Here is a 6,322-nt window from a genome sequence, read left to right on the forward strand (position 1 = left end):
TACAGTAGCTAGAATGTTTGGGTGAAAATTCTCCAAACCTCATTTCTTCTAGCATGCTCTATTTTTATCGTTTAGAACCAGGTGAGCTTTTTTTTTTTTTTTTTGATAGATACAGATTTCCCCCACTATTCGAAAAGTCCCTTTGAAACCTTCCGCAAGCTGAAATGGTGTGACGGGAAGAAGCAGCAGCCGTCAGTTTGTGCTCGGGTGCGCGCTGCCTCTGGGGCGCCTGCTGCAAAGCTGATGCGGAACGCTGTTGGCACTTTTCACCTTTTTTCCCCTAAAAGTGAAAATTCTCTTTGGATTTCTTTCGGTTAGCGAAAATAAGTACCAACATAGGTCTTTGATAAAAGTGAAGTGGCATAAAGTGAACTTGGGAAACCGGGGGACCCCTTCACGTAACAACCACCTACGTTTACCAGTTCTTGTCTTCCAGTTGACAAAAATATTACTTTTGATAAATAATGAACTTAGGATGTATAACTAGGTACACAAAATGGGAAGGGTGTGTATCTGCAATATTTCAGGAGAGCATGGAAGAAAAGATACTTGAAAATAGCACCCGTGGAGTTTTATCGTATTATTCCTTGAGAGCTCTTAAAAGGCTGACGTTGCATGTTTACAACCATCGTGTAAAGGTTTCATTTTGAGTTGGGCACTTGGCGAAGCTGAGCAGTAGGTGAAGATAAGATTTAGCTCTGTTTGAGTGAGTCATTGAGTAATGCCTTATAGTGGCTGTGGGGTTCTGACGGCACCCCACCTTCTGCGATGCTGAGGCCTAGAGAGAAGGGTGTTTGCTGGAACCTGTATTCCCTGGCAGACGGTGGCTGTCAAGACCATTTGTGTGGCTTAGAGTTAGTGTTCCTCGCCACACTTCTTTCCCTGTGGCTGACAATTTTTTTTTCTTAAAGCAAAGTTTTATTGAATATTTGGATAGGTAATAAAGGTATGAGGCACAAAATTAAAAGATGCAGAAACGGTCTTTACAATGAAAAGGAGATTTCTCTTGCATCCCTAGCCTTCCATTTCCCCCTTCACAGGAGACAACCATTTTTACTAGTTTTTTCTGTGTGTGTTTCAACACTGGCTTCCGAAAGAATATCTTACCTGTTAAACTTTAGAGTGGCAGGAAGCTGCAGGACTCACAGTCAGACTTTTTTTTGTCTGTCTTGAAGTTTGTTGGCATTCTTTCTTCTCGGCACCTTTCCGGTGGTCAGTATTGTAATTTGCTTTCTTTTGCTTTGTCCTAACGTTCTCCTGTGTTTTTATGGTCTTCCTGTTTTTAAGAAGTGGCTTTTATATCTCTTTCAGAGAGTTGTGGTGAGTATAAGCTAATGTTTATGAAAGTGCCTGGCACATAATAGTTGATCAATAAATATTTCCTTTTATCTTGTCCTTTCTCTCCGCTCCCACTAGTAGTGTCTATAAAATAAAGAAGACAAAAATATTTTTGTGACCCAGACAATGCAGTGGATTCCAGAAATAAGATTAAGCTTGTGTGAGTTGTAATGTTTCTTGGTGAACCCATTCATTTGAGTAGAAATAAATTATTTTCATTCTTTGAATTCACTTTGCTCAGATATTTTTTAAAAATCCCCGAAGGCTGCCGTGTTTTTTTTCTCCCTTACATAATTTCATTAGGTTGACTATGTAAACCCAAACACATACAGGGTAGAAACTTGTGGAAAGGTTTTTGAAGGATCTTTGCGAACTGTCCCTCATTACAGTGGTGGATGCTGATGTGTGCCTAGTGTCTACATTAAGGATTTCCCACCTGGATTGTTCTTAGGGTGAGTCCTCTGAGGTGGCTTCTTGTCCTCGTGTTTAAGGCTACAGGCATATTTGGCTTTTTGTTAGGTGTGTGCTAAAACCCCCTAGTGTTTTAATCCTAGTCTAAGACTGTTTTACTTCCACTTGGCGCTATCATATGTTAACTTTTCCTAGTGAGGTTGTCTTCGCTTCAGAAGAAGATTGCTCTAACACAGACAGAGGTGTTAGTTAATGGCTTTTGAAGATGAAAAGAACTTCGTAATTGCCATGTAATTAGAATGTCTATACCAGCATCCTGGAAAACTACCTAGAGTATAAAACAAAACTTTCCGGCTTATCCATTCTTTTTGATATTAGAAATGTTGGTTTATTTATCTAGTGGGATTTAAGCATTACACATTTGCCCGTAAGATCTGATAATTAAGGATAAATTTAAGCTAGGCAGTTTCCCATCTGTTGCTTCTCTGAAACAAGTCCAAGGCTGTCCTTTCTGATGAGTGACCTTCCTAAAAAATTAGCTGCACACTGTAGTTTTTCTTCTGTGTATGGCTCTAATTCTGGGAGTTGTTAGAGTATGAACTTTCTCAGGAACAGAGCGGCCGTCAAGCCTCCTCCCCTTCCTGTTTGTCGCAGATCAGCAGCCCCTCACCTGGTCGTCCCCAGTGTTCACGTCTTTCCGTCCATTTCATCACACTTTCAAAACTGAGACGCCAACAGTGGGATGTTGCTGTTAACTCAGCTGTAGACTCGATTCAGATTTCACTAGTTTTCCCGTTAATGTGCTTTTTTGTTCTGGTCTCTCCGTCTCCTCTGGTGTGTGACAGTTTTCTCAGTCTTTCCTTGTTATTCGTGACCTTCAGAGTTTTGAGGAGCTCTAGTCAGATACTTTGTAAAATATCTTTCAGTTTATCTGACCTTTCTCTTATGATTAGACTGGCATTATGGGTGTGGGGAAGGATCTACAGAGGGAGGTGCCCTTCGCATCTTATGGTGGAGTTGGGGGTGTGTACGTGTTGTCATCATGACTTACCACTGGTTGTGTTAATAACCTTGATTACATGGCCAAGGTAGCTTTCCGGGTTTCTTTACTGTAAAGTTACCCACCCTGTTTCATGCTGTAGTTCTTGGAATCAAGTTACTAATAAGTCTAGCCCACACTTAAGTGGGGGTAATTAAGATCTCCCTCCTGGAAGAAGGGAGTATTTACATAAATTATTTAAAATTCTGCAGGGAAGCTTCTTTTTCTATGAAAATCTTTGCCCATTTTTCTATTGGCTTGTTGGGCTTTTTATTTGATTTTAAAAAGAAGCACTTTACATAGGATCTCCATAAATATTCGGAAGAATTACTGAACTTAGCTCTTCGCGTATGAATAAGTAGGCTTGTTTTGTTGATAGAAAGTTATGAGATCTTTAATATTAAAACAAATATATCTTCACTGCATCAACATTTACAAATAGCTAGGTACCAGAATCATTAGCGCCCATAAATCTTCCATTTTTATATTAGCTATTCTGATGGCAGATAACATTACATTAACAACAAAAAATTTCACCTTGTTTTACCAGCAAAAATATCCACCTTGTTTTACCAGGAAATTTGTGACATGCTGCAGAATGCTGAGGACAAGGAATCATGCTTTTTTCTTAAACAAGAAAGGTCTGGGCTGAATGTAGAGCGTGGCGAAGAGAACTCTGGGCTGGAATCAGGATGGGAGCCTGCATTAAAGAGCTAGTCTAGCCTCGATACTGGGTCACTACTTGGGCAGGAAGGTGCTTTGCTCGGGTCTGTAGATTAAACGGAGCAAACTCCATCTGTGAAGTTCTTTGTAGCTGTAACATTCTGAGTCAGTTTCTGAGCTTGCATGGATTTTAGAGAAGTTTGTACAAGGTACTGTGATGTAATATACGTGGACAGTATAGTGGAGATATTTCTTGCTGCTGTTTATGGAATAGATTTGAATTTGGAGGCAATGAGAGGAGGCGGAAAGTTTGATGTTTTTCAACCTGAACAAGCTATTTGGGGTCTAGATCAATAATGTTCAGGAACGTCGGAAAAGAGAGCCATAGCCAAGGAGCGTAAAGTTATTTAGGTGCCTTTATTTTTAGGGTGTTTTTTCCTTGTTTTACTCTGGCTTTCATAATGAGCAATCAGTTATTTGGTGAGCAGAGTGGTCACGGTGTGCCAAGGCATTTAGCTAAGCACTTTACATAATTGTTATCTCATTTAATTCTTTCACTGTGAGGTAGAGATTTTTGTACCCATCTTTTCCAGATGAGAAAATAAAGGCTTTCTTCTAAGGAGCAATTCCAGTGTCTTAAACATTGTAGGTGGCAGACCTGGGATTCTAACCTGTGTCAGTTCTGAGCCCGTTCTGAGCCCGTCTATTTAACGAGCTCATCTCAGCAAGTTCTCTGTGGATGCGAACCAAAGTTGGCATGGTTTATGCGTCTGGGGAATGTTGAACTTTGCTGATTTTTAGAGAAAATTATGAATTTCTCTATGAATCTGATAAATCTATAAATCTGATGTATTATATAAGTGATATTTGTTTTGATTTGTGATTTCCTTAAATATGAAAATTTGAAGATACTCTGTATAGATTACTTTTGGGGCAAAAATTAGTTGTTGTTTTTTTAAATTTATTTATTTTAATTCATTTCAAGTATACAGTACATTGGTTAGACATCTATATAGTTTGTAAAATGATCCCCCCAGTTGCTGCCTCCCCCTCCTGACCCTCCACCTAGCCAACGTATTAATGCTAACTGCATTCCCTATGCCACGCTCCCCATCCTCGTGACCATCCATCAGCTTCTAATTTGTACTTCTTTAGCCCTTCGTCCAATTCTCCCAGCCCCGCAACCCTTCCTCCCCTCTGTCTGACACCAAATTTTCCATCCCCTTCCTTTTCATATGTAGGGGTCATTTTTTTTTTATCCTTTCAGCCAGTCTATCTTTTGGTTGGAGCTCTTATTTCTTTTCTATTTAAGGTACTTATTGATAAGAATGTAGTTGTTACCATTCTTTATTCTTGTTTTTAATACATGTTTTTTCTTCTTAAAGAAGTCCCTCCAGCATTTCCTGTAGTATTGGCTTGGTGGTGATAAATTCCTTTAGCTTATTTTTGTCTGGGAAGCTCTTTATATCTGTCCTTCAACTCTAAATGATAGCTTTGGTGGATAAATTATTCCTGGTTGTAGATCCTTGGTCGTCATCCTGTCGAATATCTTTGGCCAAGCCTTTCTCTCATACATGGTTTCTTTTGCAAAATCAGCCTCCAGTCTTATGGGTGTTCCCCTATAAGTACCTATCTGTTTTTCTCTTGCTGCTTTTAATATTCTTTCTTTGTGTTTAAACTTTGGCATCTTAATTATGATGTGTCTTGGTGTGGACCTCTTTGGATCTCTGATTTTGGGGATTCTCTGAGCCTCCTGGGTTTTTTTTGTCCATTTCTTTCATCAAGTTAGGGAAGTTTTCCATCATTATTTCTTCAGACAGTTGTTCAGCATCTTGATTTTCTTCATTTACATTGATTAGACGGATATTTAGACCCTTAATAGTGTCTCATATGCTCCTTAAATTATTTTTATAGTCTCGGCATCTTATCTCTTGCCATTCTGATTGGGTGTCCTTGGTTTTCCCATCCTCTAGATAGGGCATTTGATCCTTTTCTTTATTTACTGTGTTTATTCCTTTGTTTATTCCATTTAATATACTTCTCATCTCAGATAATGTGTTCCTCATTTCAGACTGGTTCCCTTTTATAATTTCCATTTTTATGTTTTTCATCTCTTTATTGAAGTTCTCACTGAATTTATCTACACTTCCTAAAAGTTAATTGAGCATCTTTATAACTAGTGCTTTGAACTGTTCATCTGTTAGATTACTTGACTCCATTATATCTGGATCTCTGTTCTGTTCTGTCATATGGTTTCTGCATCTTTGTCTTCCCATTTTGGCTGCCTTTCTGTCTATGTTTCCACGTACTAAGCAAAGCTCCTCAGTCTCCCGGTCTTATTAGTGTGGATTTGTAAAGTAGGCGTCCAGTGGCACAGTCCTGAGAGGGGTTCAGCTGCAGGCCAAATTTAGCCCAAGTCTCTGCCTCTCCAGGGCCACTTATTAAGATTCAGCAAGCCATCCACAGATGTTAAGCTTATAGTTGACTCAAAAGGCCACACCTGAAACCGAGGCCAGCTGCCTCCACCGGTGTGAGTCTAAGCAAAGAGCACCTGACTCGCTGAGGACACACCTGGATGTGGCTTGGGTGGGGCCACAGTTGAGGGAGGCGGGGTTTCAGGGACTCCTCTGGGCTGAGCGACCTCTCTAATCCAGTTTGATGACGTCACGGCTATGGCGGCGCAGTGTCGGGTGCACTGGGAGCAGGGAGGGCTCAACAGGGAACGGTGGACACCGCGTTCGCTTCTGGACAGAGCGAGTCTCCGCTCGGCCCTCACTCCGACAGTATCTCCCTGTAAGTCCCTGGTGCCCCCTGCATGTAGCCGAATCAGCGCTGGTGCTCAGAGCGAGCAGGTCCGTCACCACCAAAGTC

Source organism: Pteropus alecto, unplaced genomic scaffold (assembly GCF_000325575.1).
Source record: "Pteropus alecto unplaced genomic scaffold, ASM32557v1 scaffold8, whole genome shotgun sequence".
Taxonomy (NCBI): domain Eukaryota; kingdom Metazoa; phylum Chordata; class Mammalia; order Chiroptera; family Pteropodidae; genus Pteropus; species Pteropus alecto.